We start from the raw sequence: 17,804 nt of genomic DNA, 5'->3' as shown, positions 1-17,804 counted from the left end.
AGGATTCAATTTCATGAGATCTCACAGGAAAATTCAGGTCTGTCCCTTGCACAGTGTAAAAGATTCAGCTGAAGTTTGCCTCAAAATTTGCAGACTGCAGTGTTCACACATTCCATGCTGGGGCAAACCTTTATTAATGAGCAAAGATTTTCTTAATAAATATTAGGAAAATAATAGGTGTTCACTATATTATAATATTTTATTCAGACTTTCATAGAAGAATGCACTAAAAAAAGATCCAGCAATTCTCTGAAATATTTTCTTTATCTCCTGTAACATCTGCATGGGAGTATATGGTAGGAAAAACACAAAGAAGTGTATCATCAGATTTTGATCCGGTAGAATGAGATTCTACATCCATAAATATCTACATCCATAAATATCTGTCATATAGGCTGGAGTTTGCATGTAGCTGTCTTTCATTTCTCTGCTACTAGGCTGTAAAATAATTGTGTAGTGTCCCAGGCTGTGTCTACATTTACCTGCTGGACAGGCTGCAGTGAACAGGAGGGACTGGATCCTCAGGTAGCCCACGTCGGTCAGCTGGAAATACACTGAGTTTCCAATCATGGAAGGCAGGACAAAGAACAAGGAAGGGAGAAAGGAGCCTTCATCTTGATAAAAGCATTTGGTTTTATTAAAGGTTCATGCTAAGGTCACAGCTTGAAATTGCTATGCCAAGAGCTCTTAGTAACTTTGGTATCAAGAAGATTTAGTGCTGTGCTGACAAAATAAAGAAAGAGCAACTATAAACAAGCTACATCAAGAAAGAAAGGTAGACAAGTGGAATGGAGAGAAAAGGCTTCCCTCTGAAAACATCCTCAAACGGAGTGACCACAAGACAATCTGACCTGTTCACAAAGATGTAGAGCAGGAAATTACTCATCCCCCCCACCCCGCCACCCCTCCACTCCCCCTGCCCCCGAAACTTCTCAATGCGAAGGACGGTATTACCCAATCTTTCTTTCCTGCTTTGAACAGAAGGAGTGTGTATCTGCCTCCTTCCACCTCCAGCTCATAAGAAGAAGGATGGGACAGACAGCTTCTACATTTGTTATGCACTAATTTGCTTCAATAGAACAAGAATTCACGTGACCTCTCTTCTCCTTTGATGAACTTATCAGCTTGGCATTTTTTCTTATGATACTTTTAATCTGTGTGTTGTTGTTCATTTGTGACTGTAAATAAAATTCTCTGAAAAAAATGCATCTTGAATGTCAGCATGGCCATTCAGCACCCATTCCACACACTGGAAATCTCACTAAAAATTCATATTGTTGTGTTTAATACATGGAGATGCTAATAAATAGATTGATAAAAGAACAGGAAAATCAGTTCTCTACAGACTTCTGTTTTCATTACCAGGGTTCCCTCATGGGTTGGTGAGTGAACTATATTTTGTTTATTTTGTGCTGTTAATATTCCTTCTTTTTATCAGGGCCCAAAGAATGTTTGCATGCAGTTTTAGAGTCATCTGAATAATTTTATAAAGAAAATTCATTTGGCTATTTGAGAATGGCCTGTAACACACACGTTATTATTTTAATATATATGAGTTATTTTAAAATCTTAGTGAAAAGAAGCAGTCATATAGATCCTGCTTTCAAAATATAGGTTTAGCTAGTTAAAAAATGGGGCTTTGCGGGGGTGGGGTGGGCAGGGTGTTTCTGTTTTGGTCAAATGACAATCTTCTAATCAAGCCACCCTGATGTTAATATGGATCTTTCCAAACATTTCATTTGGGTTTATGTCATCTTCCTAATACATTTACAGATAGGAAATATTATATGTTGAAACAAGCATGCCATTGTTATCAATGAAATCTTGGTAGGGGAATAAAAACCTGTTTAATAGTGTTTAAAAAAAAACCCCAGAAAATCAGGAATTATATCTTGAAAATGTATTAAAAGGAAATATTTTCTCATCCTAACACGTGAAAGGGATATAATGGTGCACTAAGATCCATCATAGAAATTCCATGTTTTCCACCTGTCAACACTGAATATCATTACATGCAAGGAAATACCAAGCATAAACTATTGACGTCTTTTCTGTTTGATAATTCTTAAATCTTTACTGTGTGATAGCATGGGAAATTTTGATACAGCATGAAAGATAAAGTAGTAGTTGTCAAAAGTTTAAATTGTAGAAGTCAGCAACACCTCAAATGTCTTTGATAATTGACCCATTAGATATAGTCTTCCCTTGAGGTCTAAACATGTGTTAGGCTTTGCTGTGTGCTGTCTGGAAAGAATGTTTTATTGACTGGTTAGGAAAGCCACCAATGAGATTCACAAGAGCTGTATGAAGCATTGTATGGACAATAATAAGTATAATCTCCAATTCTGCTGAACTGCTGAACAGTAGTGACAAAAAAAAAGAAAAGGCAAAAATAAATAAATAAAAGACAGACAGAAAAGAAAACAAATCAGGCAAACAGAAATAGCATTGCTCCAACAATCAACCATAACAATAAAGCAAGACTAGTTTCTTGGAAACAAATCAAAGCCGACGTGGAAAAATGAAAAACACAAACACATAGAATAAAACATTCATAAGTTTGTTTGAACACACTAGGGAGCCCTATGAAGTTTATAATTCACTTCAGTGAGGGTAGAATTAAAACTAGGGACAAGCTTTTAGATGTACTAAGACATTTCATTTGCTAACTGCCAGAATTTAAGCGCCATACTAATATTCAACTTAACTGCCCTCTTTTCCTGCCTGAGTTGCCTTTAGCAACTTTAGAGGCAACATGTCTCCTGCTTTAGATATCTGACATCAGTAGAGGATTATCAGAGCAGTTACCAGAAATGTTGCCTAGGTTTCTCTTGCAGTCTTTTCCTAAAAAAGAAAGGCAACTGTCAAGCATCTGAAGAGTAATTGAGACCTAGTAATAGGACATCCTGAACACACAGCTAAGTCTGAACTTCCACTTCTCTGAAACTGATACACCTGATGAAGGCCCACACATTGGGCATCTCCTTCCTTAAGATCTTTCTGGAAAGGTGGGCACACAGTACAAGTGCAGCTGAGTCTTTTCAATATTACTGCGTTTTGTCTTCTGGAATAACAGCTACAACAGCTACAGATTACAGGTCCACATAGTTCCTATCTTTCAGCAGGTGTCCTGGCTGTGGCAAAAAGAAACAGCCCACTCTTAGTCATGGTGCCACTATGCCACAGGGCAGGTAGCAAATCCAAATGGCACATACAATCCAGATGGCATATAAAAAGCACGAACACTATAGCTTAGTGATTAGGATTTATATTAAGCATGTTCCTCTCCTGCAACTCCTACAGTGGAGTTACTTGTACTGGGGGCAGGTGCTCAGGCGCTGGCAGCGGGGGGCTGCAGGGATGGCCTGTGAGGAGAGGCCGGGGTTGTCCTGTGTTGGATGCAGCTGTTTCCAGCTGTTTCCAATGGACCCACCGCAGGGCACAGGTGAGCCCAGCAGCCAAGATGGTGTCAGCTCAGGGAAAACATATTTAAGAAAGGGCAGAAGACACTGGAGAAAGGAGGAGGGGGAAAAAGTGAGAAACAGCAGAGGGAACGCCAAGATCAGAGAAGGAAGAGGAGGAGGTCCTCCATGTCGCCGGAGGAGATATCCCCTGCAGCCCATGGAGGACAACACGCTGGAGCAGTAGAAAGGTGAGAGAGGCAGAGAGAAAGCACTATGTATTGACCATAGCCCACCCCGCTGCCCCCTCTTTTGTGCCACTCATTGGCTCACTGAAGAGACTCAGTGTGACCTGTGGTGATAGCAGGAGTGGGAGGAGAGGAGCTGGGAGTGAAGGAGTGAAGCCGAGTCTGGGATGGGGGGAGGAAATGTGTTGGTTTAGTGCTTGTCTTTTTGTTTCCTGCTACCTGAATCAGTGATTAAATATTTAACAGGCAATAAATTAAGTTAGTTTTGCCCAAGTTGAGGGGGTTTTGCCCAAGATTATAATTAGTAAGCAATCTCCTTGTCTTTATGTCAACCCATGTGCTTTGCCATTCCGGTTCTGCCTATTTTCTACCCCCAACCTGCTGAGGGGTGGGAGTGAGCAGGTGGCTGGGTGGGAACTCAGCTTTTCGTCAAGGCTAACCAACCACAAGCCAGTAAACACAAAACACCATTACTGACTTTTCACTGTGTTTTGTGGTAGATTTGTGTATTTAGTCTACTAGTGAGTACTACTTTTTTTTTTTAAAGGTAGCAATAACTGAAAGACTTCCCCAGGGGGACAATAACACAGGTGACATGGTATTTAAACATGGTGGTTGCAATTCCAAAGTACCAAAATGTCCTGCATACAGCTAGAAAAGTCCATGATATGGTGGACGAGCAATTGCCTGACTCCTCGGGCTCAGAGAGTTATAATAAATGGGGTTCCATCATGCTGGCATCCAGTCAGTCACCAGTGGGGTCCCCCAGGGCTCAACTTATAGGGCCAGTGATCTTTAGTATTTTTATAAATGGGCTGGACACAGGAATCGAATGTACATTAAGTAAGTTTGCTGATGATACTAAACCAGGAGGAGCTGTGGACTCCCTCGAGGGTAGAGAGGCCTTACAAAGAGATCTGGATAGACTAGAGAGCTGGGCAATCACCAACCGCCATTCTGCACCTGGGATGGGGTAATCCTGGTTTTACTTACAAATTGGGGAATAAGAGGCTGTAAAGCAGCCCTGGGAAGAGATCTGATGGCAAGTTGAATATGAGTCGACAGTGTGCCCTGGCAGCCAAAAGGGCCAACTGTGTCCTGGGGTGCACCAAGCACAGCCTAGCTAGCCGGTCGAGGGAGGTGATTGTCCCACTCCACACTGCACTGGTGCAGCCCCACCTCGACTACTGTGTGCAGTTTTGGGCGCCTCAATATAAGAAGGACATCAAGCTATTAGAGTGTGTCCAGAGGAGGATGACCAAGGTGGTGAAAGTTCTTGAGGGCAAGACTTAGGAGGAGCGGCTGAGGTCACTTGGCTTGTTCATCTTGGAGAAGAAAAGGCTGAGGGGTGACCTCATTGCAGTCTACAACTTCTTCAAGTGGAGAGGGAGGTGCTGATCTCCTTTCTCTGATCAGCAGTGATAGAACATGAGGAAATGGGATGAAGCTGTGCCAGGAGAAGTTTAGACTGGATGTTAGTAAACCGTTCTTCACTAAGAGGGTTGTCGGTCACTGGAACAGGCTCCCCAGGGAAGTGGTCATGGCACCAAGCCCGTCAGAGTTCAAGGAGGTTCTGGATGATGCTATTAAGTCATATGGTTTAGTTTTAGGTAGTCCTGTGAGGAGCAGGGAGTTGGACTCAATGATCCTTATGGATCCCTTCCAACTTGACGTATTCTATGACTCTATAACGGTTTTAATCTGTAATGCCTAAAATTCCAGGTCCTGCAGCCACTACACAGGTATTGTTCAGCTACAATTCCTACTCATTTAGAAAGGAATTTGGCCTGTGTCTTGGTGAGGATCTGGAGAAGTTCACTAAGAGTGTCTGATATGTATGCTTTTCTGCAAGGCAGAAAAGCATAAATATATGCTTTAATATATTTATTTTAATATTATCCTCTGCCTTACTAACAGATATTTTCTCTCCATTTATCCAGTTCATTAACAGACTGTGGCAAGGAGATGATAGATTTAACTTTGTTACTTCTCCTTACTTTCATATTACCTTCTTCAATTTAACACTTAGCATTTTTAAGATATTTAGTTAAAAATAAATGTTTGCAAAACAAAAGAGGTGATATCAGACATGGACAAACAATTTGTTTCTTTATGGAGCTAATGCTGGTGTGCAATGACAGCAAATACATTATTCTTCCCCCTATCCAAAAAACCTAGTAAACATCTAATTTTTATTGCCATATATAAGCCTGTCACTTAGTCAATATTTTTTTCTAAAATATTTAAGAATTTATGAAAACAGAATTGTTAGACATTGGAATTTAGTAACTAATAGGAATGTCATATATTGATTAATATACTATACACAAAAATAAATTAGTTATTCTGTTGAGCAACATGGTCCTTTATAGCAGTGTGCTGTCAGAGCAAAAAAAACACAGTCACTTGTTTAAGGAGCACATTGCTGTAAATTATATTAATTTCAGCTCTTTTATTTCACACTTGGAGCAGAAGTATGAAAAGCTAGTGACTACAGTAAACAGTTGTGGCATGCATTAATAGATGAGTCTCTCAATAAGTACGAAATGTAAATTTGAGTGGAATTGCTAAAACATGCTAGAGGTTTCTAAACTAGATACTGTCTCTGGGGGGGGAAATATTCTAAGTGTCCTTGCATATATCATATTCTAATGAATATTCAGTATACCTCAGTGGCCTAAAGAGTGAACAAATTGTCTCTAGTTATGTTGTAAAGAGAAAATGGAATAATCCAGGCAGATTTGCTTCCTGAAATTTGATTTTATGTTGTCTTTTCATTTAGCCACCACAGCTAAGTTTTAGAAAGGATATGTTATATTAAAGGTATCTTATATATAAATACATGTATCTGTATATATTATGGTTTTTAAAAAGCTACCTAATTACGCAGGCAAAATGTAACATATAGGATTCCCAAGAGGAAATAAGAAAAAAGAACAAAACCAAAACCAAACCCCAAAAATTAAACTGTGAAAGGCATAAAGATTTTATTTGCATAGAGATTTCAATATATGCCATCTTCAGGCAAAGATACAGAGGGGGAGCCAGATAAGCTATGCACTACACTAGTGTAGAGCTTTGTCTAAGATTGTATATAGACTAAGGTGGCTTTACAGCTCTTGGATTCAAGTTTGCTTTCATCTGTCCAGTTCAAAATACTGGTAGAGAATCTTGATATCTTCTGAATACTGAATACAGGCTTGTGCAGCAGCGCGCAGAGCAGCTGAGCTGGAAGATGACAGCTGCTGCAGTATATAGAGCCAATCCAGGAGCAGAATGGCATGGCTGGGGAAGTCCTGCTCCTTGCTGCCTTCCAGCAGTGGTGGTTCTGGGCCTCTGCTCTTGGGGCAGGAGCCCTGGTCCTGCTCCTGTGGCTCTGCTGGAGGACCAGAAAAAGGAGCTGTAAGCCAGAAAGCAGCTGCAAGCAGGAGAGCCCCTGAAGTTAAGAGGAGGAGGAGGAAGAGATAGAAGAAGATGACCACTCTTGTGACACATATGATCTGGCAAATTTTTGGCTGATCACATCCAGTGGCCAGTGCCATACATGGCTGACGTGTAAGTTGGTGGAGGATTTGGTAGACAAGCTTCTTAGTGCCTGCCAAAGATTTTCTGGGAGTAACTTCAAGACACAGTGGCAGCCAGCCGTTGGGATGGGCTGTGTCTATGAGGGTTGGAGTGTCTGGGAGGACAGTCTTGGAGGTCCTCTACAGCCTGCTCGTGCCCCTGCAGCCTCCCCCTGGGCATGCCTTCTGCTTGGAGCTGGGCACCATAGAGGAGATGCTGACCAACAACTCCTGCCTCCATGTGCAGCTACAGTACATGTGCACGGGGAAGCAGCTGGTGGAGGACACACTGTGCTTCCTCCACCACCACCAGGATGAGCTGAAAAGTCAAAACCACAGCCTCCTCAATGCCCTTTGCACTAGCTCTTGTTCAGACATCAAGACAACTGCCTGCTGGTTCCAGACATTGATGAAAGACACCTGGAAGGTTATGCCTCAGTCACGCTGCTGCCAGCTGACAGTACTGCCTACTACATGCTCCTGCAAGCTCAGGCTGATGAACACCTCCCAGGAAACCTGTCCATCGAGATGATTTTTGGGGTGCAGCTAGATGACTCAGACTCCTTCCTGAGCCTTGAGTAGGCAGAGGCCAGTTTTACCACCAGCATGGCGTGGCAGGAGAGCTGTGATGCGGCTGAGATGCAGTTCACCAGGCATGGCCAGCGCAACATCTTCCACCCCAGAAGGGAGAACGGAGAACTTTGATCATGACAAAGATGAATATGTGAATACCTAAAAAGCAGATCTTGTGCATAGTGGCTGAAATAAAAAAAAAAAGAGAAGAAAAGAAAATTATCCTAATTTTAGAAAAAAGAACATCTTCAGTTATTCAGTTTCTAAAAAGAAACTTACTCTGTACTTCCACTGTAATACATTAACTAAATCTAAAAATTAATTAAATATTTTTAATTAATTTTCCTGTTAATGTATACTTTGAGTAAGTTTGTATGCTAGATTCCTGTAAATATTCAGTTTCCTTTAAATATTCTAAGTCTCTGGGGAATTTCTTTAGAATAAATTGACTTTGCATATGAATGTTGACACAATCTTAACTTTAGACATTCATATCTTACGTGAGGCAAAGGTATCACTGAAGAAAAAACTTTTAATTATCCATTAAGTTTGCATAATACTAGATAGTAGAAGCTTTCTTAGTTAAGCTGCCTTCCTTAACACACTCACTTTAGTAATTTACACAACAACCAACTGAAAAATTATCATATCTAAAGGTCACCTTCCTTTAAAAAAACAATTTTACTCTTAAATTTACCAAACTTCAAAGATACCACTTATTTTAAATAGTTTTCTGAGTGCTGTATTTTTTGTTGTTGTTGTTGTTTTAGAGGAACACCAGTGTCTAATATAAGCTGAACTGCATAAAACCCTTAAAATATCCTGGACTTTCAACGACATAGTCTAGAACCACAGAAAAAATATAACATTTTATGTTAGTCACACTTGGGACTAGGCAACCACAGGATTCACTTAAGTTTCCACAGGGACAGGCACAGCATCTTGCTTATGAATTATGCATTTTTACCTATTCACACTTATTTGAAACATTAAAATGTATTCTGATGATGTCATATATGTCAAATCCATATGCAAAACATTTATACTTTTAATTATAATTCAGAAAAAAAAAATTTTTTTGGTACTTATTAAAGAAATAAAACCTTTTTTTTTTTTAATTCTCCCACGTTGATGGTTTAATTCCCACTGGATGCGTTCTGATTCTTCAGATAACTAGTGAAAGATTCTCACTCTCCTTATCTTTCTACTATGATGTTATTTCACTGAAATTCTTTGTAAAGCTGAATTGAATTTAGATGACACTTCACTTAGGTCCTGATCCAAAACCCATCAAAGTCAATGACTTTCTTTGGGAATCAAGTTCCAAAGATAGTTTTTAAATACTTTGAGGTAATGATAACCTGAATATATATCTCAAAGAATTTCTATGTTCTGGGACTGTTTCTGAATTCAAGCTTAACATATTATGAAGGCTGAGAAATCTCCAGGCTTCAGCAAGGTTCACAGGCTATGCTTACTTAGAAGTTGGGAACCACAAGCTATGAGAAGCTTGGGAGTAAAATAGCTAGGGGTTCTTACAGTGATTCATGTTCTCATGTTTCAAGTTGTTTTATGACTATTCTTTACAATGACTTATGCATTTCATGATAATGAGGGAGAGACACTGCACAGCATGAGACAAGACCCCAGGAGACTGTTAAAACACCTGAAGAGTTAGGAAGGAGTGCCTAAATTTCTTTGTGGATCTCATGTGTAGTATCTTACTTAGACCAATTGTATAAGCACTGAGTCCCATTTAATTCTGAGGTGGGACTGTTTATCTCCAAGGAAGGTAAGAAGCAATTTACTGATCCTGGACTTCAGGCAAGCAGACTTCAGCTTATTCAGAGAACTGGTAACCCAGAGGAGGAAGCTCTGAAGTTGTTAGTGGTTTATCCTCGGAACTGCTCTTTTCAACATCTTTATCAATGAGCCAGAAGAGCGAACAGAGGGCTTGTGCATAAAGTTTGCAGAGGACACTTAATAGGGGGACCAGCTGATATGCTGGAGTGGCCCCTGGTGCCTACAAGGAGGTCACCAAGAAGACAGAGCCAGGCTTTTCACAGTGGTGCATGGTGGCAGGACCAATGATAATGAGCATAAAGTGAAACAAGAGAGGTTCAAACTAGTTATAAGGAGAAACCGTTACCCCACAAGGACAGTCAGGCAGGGAAGCAGGTTGCCCTGATTGGTTATGCAGACTCTACCCTGGGAGGTTTTCAAGACCTGACTGTATCAAGCCCTGGCCAACCTTATCTGCTTGGAGCAAGAGGTTGGAGAAAAACCACCCCAAGTCTCTTCCAGCATGAACCATCTTGTGATTTTTCTGATTATTTCCTGGCTTTTTTAAGTTACCAGAATCAAATTTTGGTTTTTATAAGATTAACCTCCTCAAATTATTCAGGGGCAATTTTCTTTGGGAATACTTAGGAGCTCAGACCTCAATTCAGATAGTCTATATCAGGAACTGAGACTGTAGTATGATTCAATGCTCATTTCAATCAGGGACTATCTAAGAAAAACAAAAGGCACTGGTAGGTGTTTTAAAATTATGACATATGATGGGTTTGCCTTCGACTTTCATTACAGCTGTCATGTTTTATGATGGAAAAAAGAGGAAGTAGCTTCTTATACATAAAGAAATTGCATCTCTGAATCACTTACCTTAGAAGTTCAAGGGAAGACCTGAGGCTCAGCTTAGAAGTTTGATTCTTCACTTCTCACATCCTAGAGGAGTGCTTCAACTAGAAGGGCAGAGACAAAATATTGATTCCATTATTTTCCATTCCTTCTGTTTCCTAGCTTCTGGGGAAGATATGCATTTTCTCTGTAGGGATCACTGACATCTACAAATGAATGAAGAACACTGGAGTGAGAAACTAAGATTCAGGATTCCCTTTACAGTTAATTCCTTTCATCAGGCTGTAGTCAGATACCCTGCTGACTGTCGTCTTTGTCTATGTCCTAATAGTTAAGTGTTACATGGATTATCGGACTGGAGAGACAATATGAACTTGGATACCAAAACATTTCAATCACAGACCTATACAAAATTTTGTGAATTACACAACTTCCTTGTACCATGGGAGAGACAATGTAGTCCAGTAGAGAAGCTGAACATCTCATGCTAGTGGTTTCTCACACAACCTCCCTTTCCTGCAGGAGAGATGGAAAGGGGTCAGTGTAGCAGTCCCAGCTGTGGGGTGCATGGTCCTGGGGCTAGGCAAGGGCTCCCCCAGGCATCTCTCTCTTCTATCACCAAAGTTTCTCCTGTGTGACCCCAGATACCATCAGTGCTAGAATGGGACAAAGAATACTTGATTCATGACTAGCCTCTTCAGGATCACTCGGGACCTAGCAACTGGCCATCACCATTGCTGGTACTCTCAATCTGCCTGTCTGGGAGGTTCTTGGGGATTCATGATTTTTGCAGTGACTGACACATTTGCAGCTATCACAGTGATTGGCAGGTTATTTATGTGAACTTACTCCTCTATCCTTATAATCAAGCTGCTTCCTTGACAGGTTTACACTGACTTCTGTATGTGGTTTTTTCCATCATCCTAAGTGTCTCCACACAGCATTGGCCACCATCGGTGTAGACATACACTATGGGCTACTTTTCCTGTTCAGCCACTTCTAGGGCTAATTGCATAGCTATAATGTTTGTCCCTAGTGGACAATGTCCTCAGTGTTTTGCAGGTGTTCTGGGGTACCACCGACCTCCAGGGTCTCATAAATTAGCCCATAATAAATGGTGGGATGATGTTTCTAGCCGTGGGGTAATTGCTTACAGTGTTCTGGATTCCTTACCAGGTGAAAGCAAGCTGTGTTTACATTCCACCACTGTGGGAATGGAGAAGGTGTTTGCTTTGTCCATGGTGGCATGCTGTCAGGCTTGCTTTGCTTCCAGTTCCTACTGCATGTGAAGCACACCCAGGACACCATCAGGCAAAGCTAGGGTCACTTCATTTAGGGCTTGCCAATCCATCATCAGCCACCACTCCCCATTTGGCTTTTTCACAGGCCATACCACACCATTGTAGGGGGAACTGGTTTGTGTTGCAACTGTTTGCTCCTTGAGACCATGCCTCCATACTAATTCTACCCCTGCAGCTCTCCCCTTCCAGCATTTCAGCAACTAGTTACATGATGACTCCTTCCCATCTTTGCAGTTTGAGCTCCCTCCCAGGTTGTGCAATGCCAGCAGGGTGCAGGAGCAGGGGTTGAGGTATCATTGCAGCCACTCAGGCTGCACAGCAGCAGCTAGACTCCCCCATCCCACTCTCCCAGCCACATGCCTTGGCCAGCCCCTGGGGTGGATCCATCTGCCTTCTCCTCCCCTTGTCCTTCTTTAAAAACTGTGATGGGGCTGCTTATCCCTGGGGAGGGAACAAACTCCCCTCATCACTGTTGGAAGAGGAGGAGGACTGTACATCCCCACCCTAGACCTCTGCTTCCCAGCTGGGAGCACTTAACTTTGTTTACCAGATCACCCTTCTCTTCCCCCAATTTCTGTACTTTTTTTCCATGAAAAAACTGTGTACAATGGAACAAGCCCACAACAAACCTCCCATCAGGGAACCAGGGGGTTCCTACTTCTTATTCCATTCTTACTTTATTGCCTAAACATTTTACCAAGTCTCATCCCTACACGCTCACACTTTGGGATTTGGGGTTTACCAACAAACTTGAGCAATGCCTGCCACAGGGGCATCCCTTGCAGCACGAGGTCCTGCTGCAAAGGCCAAGTCCCTAATACCCATCAGAACCCCTATTACAGATACCTGTGGTCTGAGTAATTGGTATCCCACTGCTGACAGCAAAATTCACTATTGAATTAAATGAACTCTTTTTACCACAGGAGACATGACACAGACTGGGAGTAAGGTTGGGTGAGTCAGCATGCTAGTCCCAGTCATACAGTGCTGGTTACTGGGCTGTGGGCTCTTCTGCCTTTAGGTGCTAGGATTGCCTACTCTGCATAGTTATTGATCACCCTTTGGGTCCATGTTATTACTATTATTATTTTTATTACGTAAAAGTTGCAATGGTTTCCTACATCTTATTGTTATAGGCTAGTGGGTAACACATTCAACTGGGATGTAAGTGTTAAACAGTCTTTAGTTCAAAAGGTTTGAGCTTGCTTACCAAATGAACTGTCTGTAGCTCAAAGGCTACAATACATTACCTTCCCCTGAGTATAGTTTGGATTCTTATTTGCTGAATTTGAAAAGTCCTTCCCTTATAACCTCTGGCTGACTGCAGCTTTTGAGACAAACTGGGAAAAAAACCCAACCCAAACCTTTTTCATTATGCTAAACTTTCACTACAGCTGTGAGAGTTATTACCTGCTTAATGATATTAACTGAACTACATCACTTTTAAAAATCATGGTGAAAATTGCATTCTTCAAGCTTGCACATTCCTACTGCTGAAAGATTATTCAACCTCTCAGATGTCAGGACTTACAGGATTTATCAGTTAACATAAACTGTTAATATATACCAGTTAATATATACAAAGGTAGAACCAGAAATGGGAAATAAACCAAGAAAATCAATGCCAGAATTAAAAGAACAGGAACAAGGTGGAAACAAAAGGAAAACAAAATGATAAATATATAACAAAACACCTCCTCTGAATGTGATAGGATTTGATGAACTCACAGATTATTACTATAAATATATTTCAATAATAAATATTTAAGTAATATTGGTTACATTATATTGAGCAACATAAATATATACATAGATTCTGTATTTACAGAAATATTCAAGAGTTTCTTTCCATTAAACTAGAAAATTTATTATTTTCAATCATTGAAGAAAAGAAAGGACTATTTCCTCAGCTATTGAGCTGCAATTATCTTAAGGAATAAATCAATTAAGAATGTCTATTACAATTATAATGTCACCGTTAACATTAATCATCAACTAAGTACAGTTGTAACTTATGTCTAAAAGTACTAACCAACTGCCCAGAAAAGGTCATATAAAAAGTTATCTATCCTGATCAAGTAATGAGATTATGTAAAATTAATTTCATGTAATAAATACCTAGAAAATGCTATTAATCAAGTACATCCTAGCAACACAAAGGTTTAAAAATCCCTTACACCTAATAGTCCCAAAGGTAATTTTTTATTTCACTTTTGGAAGTGAATCCTTTACTTCCTTTTCAGTAGTTTATTTTTGGAATAATGCTTAACCTACTTAATAAAAGCCATATAGTGACATGGGTTACACAGTCCTTCAAAATAATCCACTTCAAGTTGATTAACTTAGTAATGAAGTGCAGTAAACCTGGATCAGATGCCTGACTGGTGAAGACCCTAAAGAAGTAATTTTATTTTTCTAAACCTCAATTTCCTCATTTCAAAGATGTTACTAAAGATTTTAGTCACATTTGAAAACCAAACTAAATGCTATCAATAAATAAAAATATGCATACTTTAGTGTATATAGGAGTGAGATATTGCTCTCATCATCCAGAATAAGAGTAACAAATCATACAGCTTCCTTCCTTAGTCAGAAACTAGGCTAATTGCTTTGTTGGTGAAAAATGATGTTGCATGTATTAGCAAATTAAATGTGCTCTCTGGTATTCCTTATTCTTTGATTGTGTTTCACTTGTACAGCTGTTCTGAAATTTAATCATGATAATAATTCAACTGCTGGTAAACTTTTGGGTGACAGCAGGTCATCTAGAAGGAACTGGAAATCTCCAATTCATCAGTTTCATGGTTAAATCAAGATTAAAAGAGAAACAAAGAAGGACTGCTGGAATAAGTAAACTGAAGCTTAATAAAATTGCTTACAAAATAAATTTATTTACTTTCTGGAATAAATTAGCATATTCTTATGCATATAATACTTTGGTTTAGCCAATGTATTTTAATTTTGTTGTATAAGATTAATATCTATCTTATTTTTACCCTGGATATTGTTTTACTTTGCATGCAGTTTTGAAAGTTATGAAAAGTGCCTACAGCGCATTGAACCAATTACAGAACTGCCCCAGCTGGTTAGGAGAATTTCACTTTGTTTCACAGCTGAAACTTAATCTGGGATGCTAATGGTTACAGAGAAATAAACTTGATTTATACTCCCCAACTAAATGTCCCTCTGTAGTAGTTAATTAAGAGCAATGCAAGTGCAAATCATTCTCATTTTAACTTACATAAATCATGTACAGAATAAAGAAAATAATAATTATATAAAAATAGAGTACTCAGAATATACTTTTGGATTCTCAAATGTCAATTGAAGTAGAGTGCAAGAGGTGACTTGTTTTAGAAAAGTGAAGCTTCCAGAGGACTGGTAGAATGGCCACCTTTCCTTTTTCTCTAAGTGTATACGACATGATTCAAGTTACACCATTCCTGCAATGCATTCATAAGCCTAATAAATTGTACATCAGGAAATAGATGCAAAAGCAAAATTAACATCCTTTGAAATCTCAACCATTGAATGAAAATGAATGGCATAGTAGCTGGTTTTTTTTGTATGTATACATAGTAGTTTTAAGGAAAGAAAGAATTTATTTCAGCTGAATTTTCTGTGGTCCTGAAAATAGTCAGTGAATTTACAGGTGGATATATATGTATACCTATCAATAATTTCACATGACATTCAGTTTCTAGGTATGAAATTCTGAAGCACACATGCACTATTGGGCCAACCATTCTACTATAATGTTAAGGACTTTTACAAACCAAGCAAAACAGAGTTTACAAATAGAGCAAAGTATTGGGTTTGCATGGCAAGGTTTTGGTAGCAGCGGGGAGTATAGGGGTGGCTTCTGTGAGAAGCTGCTAGAAGCTTCCCCCACATCCAATGGAGCCAATGCCGGCTGGCCCCAAGTCGGACCTGCCGCTGGCCAAGACCAAGGTAATCAGTGACAGTGGTAGTGCCTCTGGGAGAACAGATTTAAGAAGGGGAAAAAGAAATCTGCACTACTGTCGCCGGAGAGAGGAGTAAGAAGATGTGTGAGAACCAGCCCCGCAGACCCCAGGTCAGTGCAGAAGGAGGGGGAGGAGGTGCTCCAGGCGCCGGAGCAGGGATTCCCCTGCAGCCCGTGGGGAAGACCATGGTGAGGCAGGCTGTCCCCCTGCAGCCCAGGGAGGTCCACGGTGGAGCAGATCTCAACCTGCAGCCGAGGGATAGAGGACCCCACACCGGAGCAGGGGGATGCCCGAAGTAAGCTGTGACCCCATGGGAAGCTCACACTGGAGCAGGTTTTAATTAAATTAATTTTCCCCAAGTTGAGTCTGTTTTGCCCATGACAGTAATTGGTGAGTGATCACTCCCTGTCCTTATCGTGATCCACGAGCCTTTCATTATATTTTCTCTCCCTTGTCCAGCTGAGCAGGGGAATGACAGAGCAGCTTTGGTGGGCACCTGGCGTCCAGCCACAGTCAAGCCACCACATGCAAATATTATTTTAAAATAACCTTTCCAATTAAAAGTCCAAAAGTTTCCCACTAGAGAAAAGTTTCACAAGTTTGGGAGCTCACTACATCCTGAAAAACAGCAGCTTTTGCTCTGGACTACATGACTGTTTTGGCTACTTGTAGTGAATACTGTTATTGAAGTTCAGTACAAAGCCAGATGATTTGCCTTAAATTCAGGCCATTGTCTGCTCTTCATACATATAGATAAAAGGAAAGTATTCAGTAATGAATTACACATTTAACTTTAGTTTCTGCCCCTTTAATACCATCTCTTCCTTGTTACTTCAGCTCAGACTATAATTCTGGTATCTGGAAAACAGGCTAATCTAATGATTTATATCATATTCTTGTCCTACAAGAATGAAAAGGCTGCTGATAAAATTAAATACTAGACAAGTTTCATGATGCACTTTCACATTTTCCCAATAGCTTCTGACATTTTTTTCCCTCTTTTCTTTCAAATTACAAAAAAAATTCTTTGCAATGAAATATTTCTTTGCTACCTAATTATCAGTACAGGCTTAATTGGTCTTTTTTTTTTTTTTTTTTAATTTTTGTTTCGTATGACTTCACATAAGATATGTTTATACTCCAATGAATAAAACCATGAAAGCCTTGAACAAAGATCAATTTCAAACTTGTTAAAACAGTATTATATACTTGAATTAAAATTAAGTCAGTTAGATGAGACTGAATGAAATACAACATGCATTTAACAAAGATAGATCATGCCCAATTTACCTGATAAATTCTTGGACAGGATAATTGATTTTTTACAGTAGGAAAATACACTTGATCTAATCTTCCTAGACATCAGTAAAGACCTTGGTACAGTGCCACATTACTAGGAAAGCTAGAGAAGGTAGAGATTTGTCAAGCAAAAAAGGAATTGTTCAAAAGGAAAGATACAGTTGATAATGATGGAAGGGGACCACCAGTTTATTTGTGCAGGAAGAAGTTCTTCAGCAGTCTTATTTAATGTTTAATACTTTTCACCAATGATTTCTACTAAAATAAGAGTGGGAAAGTTAATAAAATTTGCTGACAGAAAATAAGGAAGCAATAATACTTTGTATGATTGGGATACTATGTAGATGATGTTGAGAACCTAATTTATAAAGTGGGATTGCATTTCTTATTCAGAAAGGTGGATCGTACGCTTTGGCATCATGAAAAGTCTTTCTGGTACAATATGGGGCCTCTTCAATTAGGAAAGACCCTTAAAAGAAAATAGCTATGTGTATAAATCATTCAGAGGATGCCTATAGTTAACAGTAGGACAAGGTTGGGAAAACAGCAAAGATAACCTTAAAATGTATTGGATAAGAAATCTACAGTGAACATAGGTTTTGCCATCTATCTAGTAAACACCACTGGTCCATTCACAAATGAATAGAAAATTGCTATATTCTTGGAAATCACTGAGCACTTTCATTCCAAGAAAATCTATAAAAATTAAGTTCCCTCCAAGAAGCACTGAGCTCTTACCAAGATCCATGTATGTGCATAGTGTGCAATAACTTTTATCATTTGCGTCACCTAACATAAAATGTGCATCACTGAA

At 39.7% G+C, this 17,804-nt stretch overlaps 1 long non-coding RNA gene across 1 annotated transcript; it reads right to left on the bottom strand.

The window, feature by feature from the left end:
- Nucleotides 1–1,025: 1,025 nt before the first annotated feature.
- LOC115350701 lies at nucleotides 1,026–15,874 on the bottom strand. The gene is made up of 3 exons (XR_003926570.2): nucleotides 15,747–15,874; nucleotides 12,352–12,355; nucleotides 1,026–1,042 (listed from the first exon to the last, which is right to left on the bottom strand). It is a non-coding gene; the product is annotated as an uncharacterized LOC115350701 (long non-coding RNA).
- Nucleotides 15,875–17,804: the final 1,930 nt, after the last annotated feature.

This window comes from Aquila chrysaetos, chromosome 14 (assembly GCF_900496995.4).
Source record: "Aquila chrysaetos chrysaetos chromosome 14, bAquChr1.4, whole genome shotgun sequence".
Classification (NCBI taxonomy): domain Eukaryota; kingdom Metazoa; phylum Chordata; class Aves; order Accipitriformes; family Accipitridae; genus Aquila; species Aquila chrysaetos.
This window is presented reverse-complemented; position numbering and strand designations above follow the sequence as displayed.